The sequence below is a fragment of the Grammomys surdaster genome, unplaced genomic scaffold, assembly GCF_004785775.1.
Source record: "Grammomys surdaster isolate TR1022 unplaced genomic scaffold, NIH_TR_1.0 136, whole genome shotgun sequence".
In the NCBI taxonomy this organism is placed as follows: Eukaryota; Metazoa; Chordata; class Mammalia; order Rodentia; family Muridae; genus Grammomys; species Grammomys surdaster.
The window spans coordinates 3,929,296-3,952,163 of record NW_021604594.1 but is presented as its reverse complement, the minus strand read 5'-3'; positions in this window follow the sequence as shown (position 1 = coordinate 3,952,163).

Genomic DNA, 22,868 nt, shown 5'->3' with positions numbered 1-22,868 from the left:
ATTTGATGTGAGCAGACACACTGAGAACATCACCTAGTATTTATAGAGGATTTGACTAATCCAGCACAGGTGAGTGAACAGGACTCACAGCCTGTACTGAAGGGCCTGGAACAATGCAGCCTCCATACTCACTTCTAAATCTGGCCTGGAAGGATGCGGTCAAGGATAGACCCATTCTGAGGACAAACTACATGGAACAAAAGCAAAATGGGTCAGTGGGGTCAGAAGAACTGGGAAGGGGAGAGAGGCACATGGAGAAGTGAGAAAGAGGACAGAACCAGGAAGCATGAACATGCTAGCAGCCATTTTCCTATATGCCACAGAGATACCACAGAGGATGACCTATGAGAATTAGAAGATACTTGTCACTTCACTTTTTTATAGCTTCAGGGGAAGGAACTTGTCATAAATATAGTTATAAAGAATATCAAGATCAAATTTCATCCAGTTACTACAAGAAAAGATTGGCTCCCCAAATTAAGTGCATCAGAAGGGTATGCTCCCAGAAGAGAGCCGATCAGTACTCGTGAGAATGGGAGGAGCAGGGCCTGGAGTAAGTGTGTGGACCAGGTATGTTCAAACCCTGGAAATCTTGTCCTGAGTTCGGCAGGAGTAGGATCCCCACCCTTCACCTATGTGTACTGGCACATATAGCCCTGAGCCCCCACATTTGCACCCCAGAAGGAAGAAATCGTGTAGCCAGGTAGCCTGTTTAAACTAGCCCGGTAGCCTGTTTACACTTGCCTCCTCTTATAAGGTCATGACCAGCAGCACCTGGAATCTCTTCTTATGCTAATGAGGCAACCCGCCCAAAAAAGTTCCTACACAATCCACAAAGGTTTAAAAAGTCTTTGTTTCCCCTATTAAATGAGAGGTTTAATTTAAGCTGCCTCTAGAGAGTTTGTTCTCTATGTGCTCACCACCTGAGGTCTCTTTAGCTCTGGGCCATCCAGCCTCACTTTCCCTGTCAGGATCCACAGATTGTGATCCCAGTTTATCCACTATGAGTGGAGAAAGCAGTGCCTGAACAGTAAGTACTATAGTTTGAGTAAGTTAGTTTTCCCCAAGGATTTATTTGGATCAAAGGTGTTACCTCCTTAGGAGACTAAGGGAGAGGTCCTTAGGTCATTGGGAATGTGACTTCAGAAGGGAACATGGCCCTTCTGACTTCTTATTTGACATGTAAGCTCCTAGAACATGTGTGCCTTTGTCAAGATGTAATGCAGCAAAGAACCAAGCCAATGTCACCATCGTGTCCCTTGATCTTCCGATATTGAGCTGGACAAACCTTTCTTTATTGCAAAATAGCACATTTCAGGCATTTCATTAGAGAAATGCAAACAGCTAACAGAAGCAGTAACTACTCAAAACAGAACTTCAATAAAGATAATATGAAAGAATAAAAGAATCAAACTTAGACAAGCTCAGAAACGATATGCTATAGTGACAAAGTTGATGTAAAAAGTACAAATGAAAGAAAAAAGATATTTCAGAAATGAAAATCAAAAAAGAAGGAAATAAATATACTACCTTAAGGGAGGTGTTCAATGAGGAAAACACTGAGAAGATTAAAAAAATAGAATTAAGATAACAGCAACTGAAAATAGGAGGAAGACCATCTGACAGATAAAAATGTCCCTAAGCAGTAAGTCTACAGCAGGAGAGAAATATAATGGCAAGAACTGGAAGTCTCTTCTTGTACAGCTAACACTGAGGACAGGAAGTATGGATGGCTGGGGAATGTGGTGAATGGTGGGTGAGCATTAGCAAAGCCCAGATATGAGAGCACACAGCTCAAAGATTAGCTATAATGAGAGAAAAGGGACGGGGAGAACAGCCAGATTAAAAAGCATCAAAGCAGAGGAAAAATGTTATGGAATCAAGAAACTACAGTGTCTCAGGAAGGCAAACTATAGAGAATTGTGAAGGAGTGACTGTTGAAGGTCAGAGTAGTGACTTCTCTGGTGAGTTGAGTGGCAGTTTGAGATGAAAACAGAGGCCTCTTAGGTCACTGGCAAAAATCTTATTTCCTAAGTAATAATGACTGAGGAATGAGGTTTTGTGTGGACTTTTATTTTGTTTTGTAACAAAAAATTATGCCTTTTTAAAAAAATATTTATTTATTTTATGTATATGAGTACACAATTGCTCTCTTCAGACATACCAGAATTGGGCATCAGACCCTGTTACAGATGGTTGTGAGCCACCATGTAGTTACTGGAAATTGAACTCAGAACCTCTGGAAGAACAGTCAGTGCTCTTAACCACTGAACCATCTCTCCAGCCCTTAAAGCTTACTTTTATTTTATTTATGTGTATGAAGGATGTAGCCCCTCTCTGTCATCCCTTGGCTTTCTCTCTAGGCTCTCTCCTTTTATATAGTGGGATGGTGGCTCCTGATAGTTCCAAGCTTCTAGGATTTCTAAGGCTGCTGTCCCCAAAGGAGGCATGGGTGTAATCATCCACTTTTAAACTTCAGCACAAGCATAGGAATAGGAGAGTTAAAGTGAGGAAAGTAGGGCATTGGTAGTAGTGACTGAAAGCTTGTGTGATAAAACAACTGAGGCAAACATGGAAAATGCATTAGGAGTAAGGAGAAAAGACTGTACTGTGGCTTGGTGCCCACTGGACTCAACCACGTGATCCCATGTTCCTGAGTATAAGGAATATGCACAATTAGCCGACTAATTGTAGCATATAATGATATAAATACATACTTAGCTCTCTGAGAGTACAACCTCCTGTAACTAGGAAATATGTTTTTGACCTCTGCATATTTTCAGGAGTTATACATTGTAGATTTACACAATTATTTGGGGAAAAATTTATGAGTGATAGATTCATGAATGGCTCCTAAGTGGGAAATTCTCACCCTTTAAACCTGACCTTAGCTATATTTAACTTGGCTCTTTGTAACCCATAGGGAATCTTATTACAGAAAAATAGTTTAGAAATTTAACATGCTTTATGACTTGTAAAATAAATAATGTTCCTGAGAGTATATATTTAGCAAATAGGATTCTAGATTATGCAGATATTCAAAGCATTACTGATCTATAATGGAACATTCATAATTTCCCCAAGAAATATGTTCAAATGTACAAACATATAAGTGAAGAAGCATTTCAAAGTATAAGGAGTTGATTATCTGGCTATATTCTACTTACCATATAAAATATTAAAATAATGAAAAATAATGAAAATAAAATAAAGCATTATTATATGTTACAACGGCACACCAGACATCATTCTTACTACTACAGTTTTTAAATCTGTGAAGTAAATATCTACATGTAAATCAACAAAGATTGTGTTGTTAACATGTGCAACTCATTATTTTGAAATGTTACATTGGGCATCTAACTGAACTATATACTATTTCATTCTTAACAGCTTTGTGGTTATATTTAAATTGAACTCTTAGAGATTTTTGAGCACCTAGGTCATTTTTACTAACTGTACTCACCATGATGTCTAACGGATCTCTGCTCTTAACTTCTATCTAAATGAAGTCTTATATTCTTTGAGCAATCTCCCTAGTAGTTCTCCTACTCCTCATTTCTCTCTTCTTGCTCCTGGTAACCACCATTTTGCCCTCTGATTCTCTGAGTTTGACTCTTAAAAATGCACATGTAAGTAATATCACACACGTTTGTCTTTCTGTAGCCATGTGTACTGTAGAATGTCATCTAGGTTCATCCATGTTGTTTCAAGTAACAGAATTTACTTCCTTTATTCTTCTCTGGATATGTGTATATGTATGTGTGTATGTATAAGTGTGTTTGCATGTGTGTATATGAACATTGTATGCAAATGTACATACATGTGTACACATGTGGATGTGGAGACCTTACATCGGTGTGTGTAAGCGTGCATACATGTGTGTATGTGTGAATATAGAAGCCTGAGTTTGACTTTAAGAGTCTTTCTCTATTGGTCTCTGCCCTATTCACTGAGGTAGGGTCTCTCGGTTGAACCCAAAGCTTACTAATGTGACTGTTCTGGCTAGGCAGCTTGCTATGGGATGCCCTATCTCTGTCTTCCTAACTGTGTAATTATAGGGAGCCACTATTCATACTTGACATCTGAGTGGCTTCTTAGAATGTAGACTCTGGTCCTCATGTTTATGTGTTGACTTTAATATCTGAGCCACTTCCCCTCAAGCCAAATTTCATGAAGGCCAGAAGGCAATCTGTTCTCTGTGTGGGTATGGGTTTGTATGAAACTTATTTTTGTTTTGATTGATACTTGAGTTTATATCCTGATGTTTGTGTGTGGTTTTCCAGTGAGCATAGAAACGTAGCTCTCTCTTCAGTATAATGGGTACTAACTATCATTGTCATTACTCTCACTTTGTATTGGAACACGTGGCACAGGGAAGTTATATGGTTGGTAAGGGAACATGTAGGAAGAGAGAGAACAGAGAATTAAATATAGGCATCTTAATTCTAGAATCTCTCCCTTAAAAAATGAATACAGAAACATTTGTTAAAGGTGATGGGAAAAATAACAGACATTAAATGATGTATCCACATCATAGCTATTCTACATATCTTTATTTTTATTACTGAGGAAAAAAATCCTTTGTTTTTTTTAATCTTTGAAAAATTTGTTTGTGATTTCAATATGAGGTAAAGTTTTGAGCCTAACCCATTTCAAGAATTAACTTAACCAGTTCTGTTCTAATCATTTTTTTTGTTCTGTTCTAATCATACAAACTATAATACACTTGAAAGGTTAGCTGGAAATATTCAAGTCCTAACTTGATATGATTGTACATGCATTTGGCAAGAATCAGCATTTTGCAAATACATAGAAGTCATTATCTTTCTAGACGTCCAAAATACTGTGTTAGCTATTTTTCTCTAACAAAATATCTTTATTTCTAACGAAATACCTGGGAGAAGCAGTATAAAAAAGCAGAGGATTGTTTTATTTAGCTCACGGTTTCAATGGGCACAGTCCATCATGATGGGTAGGCATGGCAACTAGAGTGTCTCCGTTTTAGAGGCTGGGAACATCTGGTTGGACTCCTCCTTTGCTAACATGCAAAACCTTCAAAGACTTACCTCTAGTGGCCTACTTCATGCAGTTAGGCCTCATACCCCTAAGGTTTTATAACCTTCCTAAGCAGTACCACCAGCTGGGAATCAAGTGCTTAAAAGGAGCCTTTGGAAAATATAAATATAAATCACAAGGATTCCCAAACCTTCACTGGCAATGCTTATTTTTTTCATCCTATGCAGGAAATTTATTTATTTGGAACTAACCAACCAACCCACCAACCAACCAACCAACCACAGAACTGTTGCAAGATCACAATGTGAGCATGCTAGCATGGCTGATATATAAATTAGTGTCTGTGATGCATGAGGCAGAATGATAATGATGTATAATACATAAAAATTGTCCTTTTTTCCTATAAGGAAAGGAAATGGAAAGACTGAGGCACAAAGAATGGTCAATGAACTAGAATACAAGAAATCTTTAGGAGAAACTGTAGTTTAGAATGCTTGCATTTCTTTCTTTTCATTTAACTTACCTCTTCTTAGTTTATCTGCACAAACATTTTTTTATCTCCGCAAACTGTGTTCTTTCACTGTTATGGCCCAGGGAGCTAAGGATAGTCTCCAAACTGCATAGTAAAGTTGCGAGTCTCTAGGAAAGTGACTCTTTTTCTATTTGATTGAGCTACTGACTAGCTTCATGGAGGACCCATAGTTAATGTGAATCTGTGTGTTCAGTGAAAGAGACAGCTTCTAAAAGAAGTGTCTGAAATAGTTTCAGAAGAGTAAGATGGTGCCAGAAAATAAGAATTAGGTTTTTCATTCTCAAAACAGAAAATAAAGCCAGGTATAGTGACACATAGCTTTGATCCCAGCACTTGGCGGGCAGAGGTATGTGGATCTCCTGAGTTCAAGTCCAGCCAGGTCTGCAGATTGAGTTCTAGGCCAGGACTACACAGAAAAACCCTGTCTCAGGAAAAAAGAAAATAAACACAGATACTTAAGTTATATGTTGATTAAAAACTATACTGCACATATGCGATTACACCTATGACCTTTCTTTATTCAGTATGGTATAAATGAAGTGGTGTAAAACTCAACATGGTAAATAAAATCTGTTTGATAAATTTGGAAAATGTAGACTACCACATTTTGGAAAATGTAGACTTAGAGGACCAATGTCAGGGTACAGGGCTCAGGAAGATGTTAATGACATCATCTTTCATAGTGTGTCCCTTCAAACTAGAGTACAGACAGAAAAAGATAGGAAACTTTATTACATGCACACATACCTGCACATACACATATAACACACATGCATACACACAACACACATGAATATGCATGCAACACTCATAGCATATACACACTCTACACATCACACACAGGCATATACAAAAACATGCATACATACATCATACTAATGCATGCACACATACAACATGCATATGTATACACACAACACGTGCATGTATATATGCAACACATATGAATATACACACAAAACACATACCCATACACACTCACCACAAATACATAAACCATACACACTTGCATACACACACATATATACACACATATATACACACACAGCAACAGACAACTTTGTGCTTGTCTTTTTTATTGGGTTGTAGAATACTATTTTGTATTATATTTAAAAGTAATACTTCATATACATTTGTATATTTAGAGTATCTTTTTGATGCCTTTACTATTTTTAAATTTTATGCATTTGCTTGTGTGTGTGTGTGTGTGTGTGCACATGTGTGTCACAGTACATGGCAGAAGGTCAGAAGTCAGCCTTGGGAGATGGTTCTCTCCTACCATTTGGGTTTCAAGGATCAAATTCAGGTCACCAGGCTTGACTACAAGCGCCTTTTCTTAATGAGCTGTCTAGTTGGTTTCTGTGTTGGTGCAGAAAGTTTTCCCCTGTGTATCAAAAATTGTCTTGGAACTTATGTTTTTCCCTCTTCTGCCTCCTTAGTGCTAAAATTGAGATGTGTGGCAGCATTCCTTGCATATATTCTGGAGTGTTTTAGCAAATATCTTTGGGTACCAATTCAATCACTATATTCTAGGAGATGCTTAGGCCATTTCATTCCTCCCTTCCTCCTTCCCTCCCTCCCTCCTTTCCTCCCTCCCTCCCTCCCTCCCTCCCTCCCTCCCTCCCTCCCTCCTTCCCTCCCTCCCTCCCTCCTTTCCTCCCTCCCTCCCTCCTTCTCTCCCTCCCTCCCTCCCTCTCTCCCTCCCTCCCTCCATCCCTTTCTCCCTCCTTCCCTTCCTCCCTTTTTCCTCTTGTTCCTCTCTGCCCTTTTCTTTCTATTTTTTTCTGCTTAGGAAGAGTTTTATGTTGGTTCAGGTCATGTTTTAGAGAATTATCTTTGTGTTTCTTTTTTAAAGTTCTATGTCCTAGAAAAAGAGCATTTTGAAAGTCTGTCTCCCAAAGGTAGCAGTTATGTTATTTCTGAGTTCATCTTTTGATTCAAGTAAGTAGAATTGCCTTTAAGTAGGCTATTATTTGATATCTGCCAAAAGCACTGAAAGGCTTTAAAATTACAGCCCAGTAAACTCTCTTGTCTGATATTACACCAGCATTAATCCACAGAAAGTCAGAACATTTCCACATGTAAATCTGACTTTAAATTCTTTTGAGCCAATCTTTCTGAAAATTTACTAACCCATGAAATAGTATAAGCCCCTCCCTTGGGACAGAGGGAACAGCATTCCATCTTTTGGACTCTTATATGTGTCCAGTATATTGGGAATAAGAACACTAATGTTTATTACTTGTACATTTGTGAAAGAAAACTTTTTAAATATAAAAGTATGTATAACATTTAAAACATGAACATAAGTATTTTATAAATATGAACATGTTGATCAATATTTGTGTGTGTGTGTGTTGTATGCATGCATGCATGCATGCATGTTCATCTGTTTGTGTCTATCTGTGTGGGAGCCAGAGGTCCATATTGGGTAAGCTTCCTTTTTCACTTCCTCCTACTTTTTTTGAGATGGAGTCTCTTGCTGAGCCTGTAGTTTACCTACAGGGCAAGAGAACTTTGTCTAGTAAGCTCTAGCATCCCTCCTGTCTCTTCTTCCCCATGCTATGATTTCATGGCCAGCTTCTTATGTGAGTACTGGGGTGCACACTCAGGTCCTCATGCTTGTGTGTCATGCATGTTACTGACTGAAACATCTCCTCAGTCCCTTCATCAAAATTTCTCAAAAACATTTAGAGTTGTGGGAACAATAGAGAGTGGAAAAAAGTCTCACCTCAGTCCACAGTTAATAACAGAGGAGGATAGGAGAAGGCAAAGAGAGGATATCAAGATTAAGCTTAGTAAGTTACTGAGATCTTGGTTACTGTTAAAAGGAATTTTATTCTAAGAATCTTCAAGTTAGATGGAATCAGTGGTCTCCTGGGAGGGAATCTCACTCTAGGAGTATAGCTGTTGGAAGCAGCCCACTATTGGAATCCTTATCCATCATGTGCTTACATCCACTCACCCATGTCATCCATCCACCCACCCACCCACCCACCCATTCATCCACTCACCCATCCATTAATCCTCCTACCCACCTCAACTCACCCAGCTTACCACTCATCCATCCATCCATCCATCCATCCATCCATCCATCCATCCATCCTCCCATCCATCCATCCATCCATCCATCCATCCATCCATCCATGCATCCATCCATCCATCCATGCATCCATGCATCCATCCATCCATCCTCCCATCCATCTACCCACCCAGCCTCCCATCCATCCATCCATCCATCCACCCAGCCTCCCATCCATCCATCCATCCATCCATCCATCCATCCATCCATCCATCCATTCATCCATCCATCCATCTATCCATCCAAGCATTATTTACCTATTTTCTTACTCATCCAGTCATCCAAATGCTGTGAAATTACATTAAGCCTTTTCATTCTTGATCCCTAGTGTGAGTTGTCACCCCAGGCTGCTGTCCTGCTTACCCCTTTTACACATCTCAGAAACTCCATTTATTTTCATTGTAACACTTAAAATTACAAAATGAATACACGTCCCATAATGAAGAAACAAATAATGATTTCCAGAATACTAAAGAAACTAGAAAAACTTGCTGTACCCACATTATATGTAGGAAAAAAAACAGACAACTAACATTTTCAGTTCCTCTTTTTTAATGTTAAAATTTGCACTCCTACTTCAAAGCAGCACAGATAATAAACCAGTAGTTTACAAGCTTTGGCCCCGTGTTCTGCATTTTTAGGACTCTATGTAAGGATATATACCCAATTTAGATAGAAAGAAAATTTATTCATAATATTAGGTAGCTCAAAGTGCATCTTGTAGAGATGCAAATTGGAATTTATTCTTGCAGCTGTGTGAAAGCACCCATACATATCCTTCTGTAGGGTTGTTCCCCCAGAGACAGCTGCCTGCTGCCAGGCACAGGTGCTGCAAAAATTTCCTGAAAGTTTCAACACTTCTCTGACAACTAGATGTCTTTGCTTTTACTGGAGTACTTCTTTTGAGGTGTCTGTGTGTGATAGAAGATTTATAATGGGGATTCTGAGTGTCACAGTGAGACTTGACGCACATGTTCTAACTGTGGAGAACACGGGAAAGTGAGCATCTGGCCTGGACTCTGGATGCAGATTTTCCCAATGTATGAAGTTCATTGAATGCTATTAGTAGGGCTAGGGGTGTAGTTGATGGTAGAGTGTCTGGAAAACATTCATAAGTACCTGCATACTCCACTTAGAGTTACTACTGTTATGGTGAAACAAGCCAAAATCAACTTGGGGAGGAAAGAGTTTATTTTGCTTACATTTCCCTATCACAGTTTATCACTGAGGGAAGTCAGGCAGCAGCTCAAGGCAGGAACCTGGAGGCAGGAGCTGATTCAGAGGTCATTAAGGAATGGTGCTTTAAAGCTTACGCCTCATGGTCTGTTCAGTCTGCTTTCTTATAGAATCCAGGACCACCAGCTCAGGCATAGTAACACCCACAATGGACTGTGATCTCCCACATCAATCACTAATAGAGAAAATGCCCTAGTGATTTGCCTACAGCCCAATATTATGGAGGCCTTTTCTCAATTGAGAATCCCTTTTTCCAAACGACTCTAGCTTCTATCAAGTTAATATTATACTAACCAGGAGACCCTCAATCCTACTCCCCCCAAATTGGTTGCACTAATGACTCCAAAACATGAAAAATGGCTACCAACATTTCTTTTCGGTTGTCAGTGATATTAATCTGAATTATTGATTTGATGAAGTCTAGAATCACCTGGGAGATAGGAAACTCTCAGGAGTTTCTCTAGTGAGTATTTTGGTTAGATTATTTAAGGTGGGGGACCCATTCACCGTGTGGGGAGCCATTCCTGGTCTAGAAATCTAGGTTGTATAAAAAAAATCTGGATTGTATATAAAAGAGAAAGTGGGCTGAGCTCAAGAATTCACTGCTTTCTGTGTTCTGATCATGGGTGTGATGTAAGCAGCTGTTTCAAGCTCCTGTCATGAGGAAGTTAAGTCTTGAACTGTGAGACAGAGTAAACTCTCTTTCCCTCAAGTTACTCTTTGTCAGATCATTTTACCATAGCAACTGCAAAGAAAACTAGACACTATCCAAAATCAATAATCTTACTTTCTCCCCTTAAAATGATCAACAATAATGAAACCAAGGGTCTAATCTATCCTCATAACTTAATGTGACAAGGGTGATGCACCATCTCTCTGGCAGCAACACCTTAAAAAAGCTCATTGGTGTTTGCATCTGATTCTGTATCTAGTGTCTTCAACTTAGTGACATATCTCTTCTACTTTCATTGTGATTTTTCTAGATACTCTACAGCATGTTTGAGATTGTAAAGTAAGGCACACAATATGCTTTATGTATCATTGGAAGAAAGTCAACAAACAGAATACTGCAAATATCACAGATAATGAGTTTGTGACACATGCTACCAGTGTGTTCAGAAAATTATATGATCATGCTTATGATACCCTCTACTTCACGTAAGTTATTTGCCTCAAAAAGACTAAAAACCTTTAAAAATATCAACACACACACACACACACACACACACACACACACACACACACACACACACACACAGAGCCCTTTAGAGGTAGAGGCAAGCAGATCTCTGTGAGTTGAAGATCAGCTTGGTATACAGAGCAAGTTCCAGGGCGGCCAAGGCTACACAGTGAAACCCTGTCCTGAAAAAAAATATCATTACAAAAGTGTGAAACTACCCATCATATGCTAAAGATCATTCTGAGCCACTTTGTCATTTACGTACCAATGCTACCTATCAGTTTCTTCTGTCAGGTACTTAACTTGCCATTCTTGCATGCTCTACTAGAGATGAATCTTATTCAGAGGCTATCTTTTTATACTTCAAGGAGAAAATACTTTTCAGACATTTGATTAGCATATTTACAATGAACAAGTATTTTTAAGTACTTAGTATGTGCGCTCATGGGGAAACCCTTGGGGCTTTGGGGAACCCTTGGGGCTTTTGGTTTGAAGTAGTCTTTCTCCTTCAGAGACCCACACCCATTGAGGAAGGGCAGGCTTCATCATTGCCTTTGCTTCAAGACTCTGGGTAGTTATACTACATCATAGCGCTGTTGAAAGTGTCCTTCCCATTTTTCCTCATCCAGTTGTCTGCATATCAAATTGGGCTTGACTGAGCTTAAAGCTGAGAGGAGCTGAGGATTCGTTGAATCCTCTATTTTTCTTGCGGCAGCAAGAAAAATGTGTGTGGAGCAATCTGTAGCTTTAGTTGCCCTGGTTACACAGCGCATTTTACCAGGCTTTCAGAAAGATGTGAACCCTAATTAACCTTAAAATTAACAGGCTAATGGCAAGGGTTTCATAACAATTCAAAAGGAGAGGCAGAAAATATCCTGGAAAATGTAAATCTAAGGTGACACTTGTAAGGCTGCTGCAGTATTAAAATATTATTGATTTTAAAAGGACTGAGAGACTACAGACCACTGATATTAAAAGAATAGTGTGTGTGTGTGTGTGTGTGTGTGTGTGTGTGTGTGTGGTCCATGTGTAGTATGTGTACTTGTTAGGATGTGTGTACCTGGGCACATGTACATGTGGAACCTGAATTTGCTGTAGGCTATCTTTCCTGTATCCTCTTTCTACATTTTTGTTTTAATTATTTTTAATGACAGAGTCTGTAACTGGATCTGATGCTTATTTATTCAGCTAGGCTAGCTGACCAATGGGCTTCAGGAAATTCACCTGTTTCTGCCCTTCCTCACGTCAGCACTGGGATTATAGGCAGGTGCCATTGCACTCAATATTTGATGTGGATGCTGGAGATCCAAACTCCAGTCTATGTGCCGTACTTTACCAATGATGTTTCCAGTCCCATGACTATATGTATTTTTCGTCAGGTAGGCCCTTATAGTTAAAAGCTTTGAAAGAAATTGGGAAAAAATGGGTTAAAGATATATTTAGTCCAGCATCTTGTAGTGTGACTATTTTCTAAAGTTAAAATCATTTTGAGGGAAGATTCCCCATGCCAAGTTGGAAGGAGGGAGGGATGATCTTGCAGTTTGTATCAGACAGAAGTGGGGATAAATTAAATGGGGGTGTTGTTCCTAATACACAGACTTGTTGCAGAGAGATTAATGTTGTTGTGAGTAAATATAAGAAGAGGAAATCAAGTGTGGAGATTTGCCAGAAAAGGGACATCACAGTGGTCTGTTGGTGAGAAATCCAGGGACAGTTAGCAGATGTGATTTGGACACCATAACTGGGAAAAAAAGAATTAGGTAGAAGACAAGACAATTCAAGAATTTAGATTGAAATTAGCCCCAGGATGTCTTCCTCATCGTTGGCTTCCCTTGTTCTTATATTTTATCTAATCTTCTTGTTCATTTAGTTATTTTCTTAGGAGTTCAATATGCATATCAGAAAGGGGGCTCCTGAAGAGTTTATCCCTACGAATAGAAAGGATTAAAGCAGATGCTGTAACTCTCTAGTGGCAGCCTGTTGGATATGTTACTGATACAAAAACTGTATTGAGGTTCCCTGAATTCTGTACCACTTCTTCATTTCTACTCCTTCCAACACAACTTCTGTTTCATGGAGAATAAAATACCACTTTCAGCAATTTCAGAATAACTTCACCTTATCCGCATGATTTTAGGGATCAGAGAAAAGGCCAGATTAAATATTACCCTTCAGCTGGGCTTCTCAAGCTGACACCAAAGCAAATGTGACTTTTCCAGGCTGATTGGCAAGGGGTCCTGTTTCTTCCAGCTCTGTAGAAACTATAGAATGTATGCAATGTTAAGTAAGGTCTGCTTTGTGTGAAATTAAACAACAAACTGAACCCTGGCTACTTGACGGAGTACGTTTTATTTTCATTAACCAAGTGAGTAGAACTCCAGGGCAAGTAGGGCTCCCCTCTTTCTGTTTCCTCAGAGTTCTCTCTTTTATTTGCCTTGGCTTTTCAGTAGGAGAAGAAGAGGGGCGCAGGTGTTTCTAACACAAAATCCCATATCTCTGTCTTCAGATCTGCTAAGATTTTTCTGACATCTTTGTGGATTTTTTTTTATAGCTATAGGACGTTTGCCCCCTGTTGATATATGGATTGTGAAGTCACATTGACTGTATTCCATTTCTGAGGGTTGCAGTTCTCCCAGTATTTTACTCACAGGTAGAACTGAGTATTATGTTTGGCCAATATACGTAGATTTAAGATCATGGGTAGAAATTAAACATAAAAGAAACTACCACTGTAAAAAGAACACTAGACAGAATCTCTTTTACAAATAGTATTTTTATTCTGTCCTGATTGGCTTAAATTTCTTTCTTCTACCACACCTAACATGAATGTCACATTATTGTAATTTTTCTTGAGTTAGTAATGATATTATCTACACTAGATTGATTGACAGAGCTAAGAATCAGAAATTGGAAACCATTTTCTAAATTTTAAACCTTATTTTCCATATGTCCCTTGGGCTTCTAAGTAGATTTTTAATCTATTTTATTTTTTACCTTTAAAAATGCTATAAAGTGTTTATTTTATTTTGGAAAAAAAAAGGTCTCCCATTATCACAGAAGAAAATAAGATGGTGAAAACTCACTTGAATATTTTGAATGAAGCCTCTCTCAGGAACACACAATCCCTTTCCAGGTATTTCTTTCTCTTTGAAAGACAAGTAATATTACATTTCTACTTTCATAGAGTTTGGGCACTGTCATAATATTCTCCAGGCTATCAAAATCCTGCTAATGACTTAATCAAATTGTTTAATTACCCTAAAATGTAAGTGGGAATTGAATAAAAGCAATTTGAAAAGCTCTAACTGGATCTATTTCAATTTCATAACAATAGATCAGGTTTGGGTTTTGGCTGCTTTTGTGTTCAGATAAATAGATGGCCTTTTGGTGAAGGGCAGATTGAGGAAAATGTTTAGCATTTAAACCTCCCATGCCTCCTACTTAAAGTTTTTTTTTTTTTTAATGTTTAATAAAGATTCTCCAACTCCTGTAGAAGCTTCCCAGGGAGCCCTCCCGTGAGCCATGGAGAGAGGTGTATGACAAACATTGTCTAACTCCTTATTTGCATCCCCATCTCTTCCAGTGCCTGCTTTTGCTTTTTTCCTTTTCCTTTCTCATTTTCTCTTTGACCCTGAATTCGTTTCTTATCAGGCAGAACCGTTAGAATCCCTGCTGGGAAGTCTCAGCCAGAGACACGGGTTCCTGTAGAGGGGAGGAAATATTCCAGCTTCCCCTTGATTGATAAGAGGGGGAGACCCCTGCTGAGAACCTGCAGAGAGCAAATCCCGGCTCCAAGCAGAAGTGGGTTTTCTTCCAGTATTGATCTCACCCTCGGAGCTTGCCTTACTTGAAAGGCAGCAAGCAGGCAGAATGACTGGGTGAGCCGAAATGATCTTTGGTCAAGCTGTGGTCAGATCCACTGTGAAATGGTCAAGCCTGTAAAGAAGGGAACCACTAGGTGCTGAGATTACAGTACTAGTTAAGATTTATGTTGGTGACGAGGACAGTTACATGAACATAGTGCCCTTTATATGGAATCTTTTTTTATTATGACTGCTATTGCTCAAGAATTGCATTTTCTAATTAATGAAAGTGCTTTAGGTACATTATCTATAATAATCATTCTTAAATGATAACAGCAGATATGGAAAATAAGATGGGGCATAAATTAAAGGTATATTAATAATATATATGAGTAAGTATATATGAATAATTATAGTACAATCAAGTCAAAAGTAGAGATAGCCTGTATTTGATGCTGAATTTTATGGGAAACAGCACAAGAACACGCGTGCCTTGGAAGTTGAAAGAACATCAGATTTTGACAGCACAACTGCATAGATTTCCAAGTCGTTTGAGTGGCTTTCTTTCTCCATGAAAATGAATTCTGAGTTAGAATGAATAGACTAATATTGCAAATAGCTTCTCAAACATGTTTACTTTATGAGACCATAACTATACAGTCTACATTTGACAGTTTCCTATGCAATAATTTCCTATGCAATATTCTTCTTAATATTTAAAAAGGTTGTGGCAACTGAAGTTTAGAACCGACTAAAAGGGAAATACACTTGTCAATAATTAAGTACATAAATACATTTGGCTGGAGGGATTGGTAGGAATAAGATAATAGTTTATATATAAGAAATATTTTTATGCCATGTTAACATCAGAATGCAATAACTCAGTTCACTTAAAAATACGTGACTAATACATCTGATAGGAGTAGACAGGCATACTCTAATTTACTGACAGTATAACCATGTAATAAATTAAAGATATAATTTTAAAAAGATCCATGTGATAGCTATCTTGGCTGAGTTCTATCCTTAGTTTCTTTGGTGATGATAGCTCTTTTTTCATGTTATCATATTAAGAAGCTATTAAAGGTAACTGTAGGGTTCAAGTAATACTTCTCTGAAGATGTTGACACTCCAACCCTGTTCCCAGAAATCTGTTATGTTGCATGTTTATATGCCATAAAGGACTTTGCAAATGAATTTAAGAGTATACACCTTACAATGAGGAGATATGATGGGGTTTCTGAGTGAGCCCAGTGTAATCATATGAGTCTTTGAATGCAACAGAGGAAAGAAAAAGAGTCAGAGACATGAGGCAGAAGGGGGAGACTGAGGAGAAAATGATGGGAAGATAGAGGAAGAGTGAAAGAGGCACAGTGAGCTCTTGCAGGCTCTGACATGTAGAAGTTCACCTGTTCATGAAGTGTGTGGCTTGGACAGCTCATCCAAATGCTACAAGGAAGAAATTAGTGGAAAAAATATTATTCAAGGATGGCCCAGAGGAAAATAGAGGCCTTTATGGAATACATCAGATTATAAGGAGAACACCAGTGGGAAAGGCCGATGCTAGGTAGCAGAATCTTTCTCTTCAGTATGAGACCTCTGGAGCTCACACTGACTTCTAACAACAGCCAGAAAGGAAATGAGGACACCACTACAAAGGCAAGGAACTACAAGGAAGTCAGATGTTCAGTCTTCCCAAAGTCCCTAGCTGGAGGCTGCTTTTTAGCATTTGACTTTGGCCCTGTGAAATCTAGATCAGAGAAACCAGTTGAACCATCCTGGATACCCTAGCTACAGAACTGTGAATGATTCCTAAGTGTGTGGAGTTTTAAACTCCTGAATTTGTAGTGATAGGTTAGGTTGGGAGGAGAAGTGAGTAGAATAACATACAGAAAGATGCGCGAATCGGATTTGCGCCTTCATGATCTTTTCTCCATCTGCAGTCCCATGTAACCACCATCCAGATCACAGAATGGAGAATTTCCAGAATGCTAGAAGAATCCCTTGTAACCACTGCCCTCATGGGAAACACTGTTTGCTGTCTTGTTGGGTTTTCACTTCTGAAGGCTCCTACAATACATAAAACATATGATAAATGTATGTGTAGGTTTCTCTCTGGTTAATATTCTTTTTATCATGAGGCTCACAACCATGAACTTTATGGTAGGTGAGAAAAATATATTACTGCTTCTTCACCACAGAGGATAGCATTAAGACAGTGAAAACAGGTTTGGAGCATATTTGAAATGCATATGAAACCTATGACTTATACCTGAATATGTAAATATGTTTAATTGCTACAAGTCTCTGAGTAAAAGACAGTACTATAAAAAGTGAGCAGAGTGCTTGACTAGGCACTTCACAAAGGAGGTTATCCAATAGGCCAACCAACACATAGAAAGGAGGTTGATGCTATCAGTCACCAGGGAGAGGTTAGCACATAAGTTACCACTGCAGAAGCTAACTGGCTACATTTACAAAGACTGCCAATACTTCAACCAAAATGCAGAGCGACTGCATCTCTCACAGGTTGCTCACGAACATTGGATGGGGGCAGTTCGGAAAACTGTTTAGAACAGTGCTTCTTTCTCAACTTTCCTAACGCTGTGACCCTTTAATATAGTTCGTCATGACTTTCGCTGCTATTTCATAGCTGTAATTTTGCTACTGTTATGAATCATAACATAAATATTTGATATGTAGGATATCTGATTTGTGACTCCTGTGACAGGGTTCTTCTAATGGATTGCAACCCACAGGTTGAGATCTACAGGTTTAGAAGCATCCACCCAAGTGAGCCTTGTTAATATTTGCATAAGAGAAAACTCACTAGAGGAGCAAAATTATCTCAGGAATAGACTTCTTCTTAGAGAGATGAAAGTTGAAATGGATAGAAAGAATGGGGAAGGTCAACATAAGGGGGTTTGAGAGAAATTCCAGCACTGTGTAAGTCTGTTTCCTCTAATAGGGCTTCAGGCATTATGAATACATCAAATGTTTACAAAGCTATGTAGCCTTGCTTTCCCGAGTTTTCTCTTCTGCTGAATGGCACGTACTTTTATGAGACAGCTGGACTGTCAGTCATTGAGGCAGCACCTCCCTTATTCCATCTCTGCTCTGCCTCCTCCTCAGCACCAGGAAGCAAGCGGGTCTGCATGAACACTCAAGGTTGTTCTTAAGAGGTGTTTTCCAATAGAAACACGTAAAAGTTATGAACATAAGCGACCCCACATTTCTCTTAAATACTGCCTTAAATGACATGTAAACCATTCAAAGGGACTGTACAATGAAAATGTCACTGCTGCTAGAGTTATGTTTTCCTTGCAAGAGCGAGCTTGGCTGTCGTATTTTAAAGAGAACATTGCCAAGCTAGAGATTTCATCCATCTCTTTTTGTGTGTGTAACTTCTGTTAAAACGCATCCACTTCCTTCAGGACAACCACCTTTTTAATGTTAATGACGAAGGTCCTTTGCTTGGCCTCAGAGGCACAAAGACTGTATCATCAGCAGCAGTGACACATGTTCTTTGTATCTTGATGCTATTGATAGCATCTCCGTGCTCATTCCTTCCTGCTTATCACCTCTTGCTTTTATCCTGTTATGGAAAGACTTGCAGGCATTTTAACTGTTGAAGACATTTCCTCTTCTCAGTTCCCATGTCCATTTATTTTCGCTATGATATAGATGAATACAAGCTCTAACGTTTTTTTTTCTTTCTCTCAGTTGTTCTTTATTGACCAGAGGAAAGTAAACAACTTGATTGTGCTCAGAGCCTGTCTCATGCCTCATTAGGTACGGGGAGCAAGCAGACAGACGGCTGCCGCATTACATTGCTCTGCAGAAACGTCTGATTTATTTTTATGAATAAGTTATAGTCTTGAAGACATGAACACCAGTCACGAGTGGTGCCATATACATCTTAAAAATGAAAGATGTTTTCTTATATGTTGTGAAATAACCCATGCATGTAATTCCTTTGAGGGGAAAAATAAATAGTTTCTTAGAACAAATTGATGTTTTAAACTACATTACTTGGTTGTTTTCCCCAAATCTAGTGATTTGGATGCCTTGACAAAAAATTTAAAAAGCACAATAACATCAACAACTCAGAAGGTTGTGGAAGCACATTTTTCTGGCTTGATACGAATTCCTTTCATCGTGTTCTGATAGAGAATGTTCTCTATCTGGAAGATTGCACCTGTTCTACTCACAGGGCAGATTTCTTATGTTTGAAATGTATCTCTTTAAATGATTTTGTTGATTATGAACGAGTTCATTAAGCATCTTTTCATAGCAGAAGGTCTAGCTGGGACAGGAAGCATTTGAGGACCTGAGATAAGATGAGATGCCATTTGCAGTTATGAAACAACAGTAATAATCTCATATTGTGAGACTGTTTACCAGCTCCAGCTTGCTTTATCCTAATAAACATGATGGACGTCTTCAGCAACGATTGCTAGAGAAAAAAAAGATCACATCAGAAGTTAATTTATGAGGTTATTAAATGTCAGTTTGCTTGCAATGGGGTCTGTATATGTTTAGCTAGTGGTTTCCATAAGGAATGGGACATGGCTTTTGGGCTCTAATTTCAAGCATTTTATGCATCCATCTTGTCTTCTCACATGGCCCCAATCACAACCATCCTTTAAACATCACCATCACCTTCCCGTTTGTGACAGATACATTTAATTGTTGACATGATACAACATAGAGTCTCAATTAGGGATGGTCTACATTATATTGACTGGTAGGAATGTCTGTGTGTGGGTTGTCTTAATTGCCTTAATTAGTATGCAAAAAACCTGGCCTAAATGGAAGGCTTTTTCACTGTTTTGATCTCTTGGCTATCATTCTCTCTAGTGAGCTTCTGTCCTGCTGCTGCCATTCATTGCTGATTCCTTTTCTGATGTTAGATCCAAAGGTCCAGGAATCCTCCAGGACTTTGGAACCAAGTTAGAACTAGTAAAGCACCCATCCCTGTGGACTGAGCAATTTCTGGACTTTCTGCCTCTTCAGTTTGAGGCATTCTCTGTTGGACTATTCCAACCTTATCATGTAAACCCTCTTTTAATATATGTTCATTCTTTTGGCTCTGTTCCTCTGGACAACTGTATATAATACACTCTTACAACCGTCTGCCTTGTTTTTTGTGCTCGTAGTACTTTGTTCCTCATTGGTTCACTTTCAAGTTCCAGATTTAATTTTTTTTTAATACTGAGAATTGCTATCCAAAACGCAGGAAAATTACTTCTTGATGACTTGCTGTATGTAAGTATCAAACTCAGAAGCTGGGCAGTTTGGCCCAGAACTCAGCACTGAGGAGGCAGAAGTAAGTAGATCTCTGTGAGTTCAGACCAGCCTGGTCTTGAACTTCAAGCCATCCAAAGCTACACAGTGAAGCCCTGTCTCAGTACACACACACACACACACACACACACACACCACCACCATCACCACCACCACCACCACCAAACAATAACAATAACAATAACAACAGCAGCAACATAAAAGTAAATAAACACATCAAACTCAGAGATGGACATCAATGGCCTTGAGTTCTTATTTGGGCTGCTGTGGTCCACAGAATATACCACTTTCAATAGACTTCTTAATCTGTGATATCAAAATATTTCCCAGGGATCTGCACAATGTAAAGTATAATATCAAGCATTATATATCAATGAGTAGGACAAGTTGTTTTTCTCTGGAGCATGTAGAGACTATTTACAATGCTTATTGAAGTGGTCTAGCTTACAGTGTTATTCAAGCATGGCTAGACAGTTGGGGCATCATACCTTAGAAACCAACATCTCCTTAAGATATTCCTAACACTTTCCTAAGTGAGAAGCTGAGACCTTGAAAAGAGAAATCATTTGTAATGGGGTTCTTAGGTCAACTTAGTAGCACAGCTATGCTTAGACCTGGCACTTGGGTACTTGGTTGAGTATCAGACTGCCAGTCAATGGAATATGTTCCTGGAAGAAAAAGTCATTGTACTCTTGTAGAAGGCCACAGGAGATATAAAAATCTGAGTTGATCTTTGCCTTGGGCAGGGTTCAGATGAGAAGTATGGTAAATGGGCACTCTATGGGATAGATTAGCAGACAAGGAGTAGACAGCTACCTCCTCTTGTTAGAAGCTATGGGGAAAAAATCTGGGAGATCTGAGAAGTATGATCATTGTGAGGTTTTGGGAACATTCTCCCTGTTGTTTGTGGTATGTGTGAAACTAAGATTAGAGAGGTCAAAGATGAGGTCTGTGAAGAAGCCAAGGCATAGAGGAGGAACACTAGATATGGCAGTGCTAAAATTGAAAGAAAGGAACGAGGAAGATCATGAAGGAAAGACCGGTAGGTGATGGCAGCTTTAATTAAAGGAGGTGAATTAACAAAAGAGATCCACCTTCACCTTCGGAGGGGAAAACAAGAACATATGAGGTACTGTGAGCAGAGAAGGAAAAGTTAGAGGAAAGGCTGGTTTTTGGGAACTGATGATTTTGCTGGGCTTCACGTGAGCATCTAAAAGAGGAAGCCATGGGGGAGTGGCCACACAAGCATAAGGTGTTCCTTAAGAGGACTGCTCACAGGTGACTCAGGGCTGCAAAAATTTAGAAGAAAGAGCTGATGAGAGGAATTGGTATAGAATGCAGAGTCCCCCAAAGGCTCCCGTTGGCACCAAGCAGGAAGGTTGCAAGAGAGTTGAGCTTCACAAAGTGGGAGGTGGTTGATTTAAGCACAGTGTAAAAACATGTGCTGATTTAATTGAAAAGTATATTGTGGTGAATTCCCATGCCTTCTGTAGGACAGTCCCTCAAGCTTCTTGCTCTGCTGTCATGTAGAAATTTGCCTGGCCATTCCCAGAACTTAGTGAAGGCATGGTTTTCCATATTTACAAACAAACTTAAATAACAGCAACCATGAAAGAATTCAACCAAACACAAAACAAACTATACTAAACTCCCAGAATCCAGCCAAATAACCTTGCATATATATGTATAGATACACACACACACACACACACACACACAAACACATGATATATATATGTATATATATATATATACATATATACGTCATATACATACATAAATATGGTGATTTTTAAAATATATATTTCTTATTGTGTCATTTCTTTTTGATTTGTTCTATTTTCATTATTTAATACTGTTATATTTTCACTCTTAGTTTGTTAAGGAGAATTCCTAACAGGAGTGTCAAGAAATTGAGTGAATTTTTTTAAAAATTTTTTTCAGAAGACATAACCTTTGTTTTCTGTGTTGTGGGAGAGGCAAATAGCTTTTTGTTTGTTTGTTTGTTTTTGTGATAGGGTTTCTCTGTGTAGCCCAGGCAGTCCTGGAAGTTGATTTGTAGACTAGGTTGGCCTCAAACTCCAAGATCTGCCTGCCTCTGCTTCCAGAGTGCGGGAATTAAAGGTGTGTGTCACCACCACCAGACTCACAAATAGCCTTTGAAAAGTAACGGACAGAGAAAACTGACTTAGCAATTCTAATTAAAATGCTGCAAAGTGTAGGGTCTTCATTTCTAAGACTGGTTTAGAAAAGAGAAGTCTGTAAAATAAACATCGTTGGTTTTTTTTTTTTTTAACTTGGTAAGGGTAGAGAAGTGTGAACTGGATTCGAGTTCTAGATGAGAGGAGATTCACGGAGAAGTTCAGTAGGTTTTCTGTAAACTTTTGACACTCAAAGCCAACACAACCCTCATTTTCCCCTTTTAATGTCTGTTTTTAGACACTCAGAGTCAGTTTCCAAAACTCAGGTTTCTTTTTTGCTTCCTCCTGTTACTTACAAGTCTTCATATATCTGTCAGGTAGTAGAACAATATTTTATACATGAATTGTCTCAGACATTGTAATGGAAGCCGACAGAATTGATGCTGATTTTTCTCCAAACATAAATAACTTCTGAAACTTTATGGAATGAGTGTCAAGGCTGAAGAAAAGTAAATCTGTCAAGATTTTAAAGGATAACATCTAGAGGTGAGGTACATTTATCAAATAT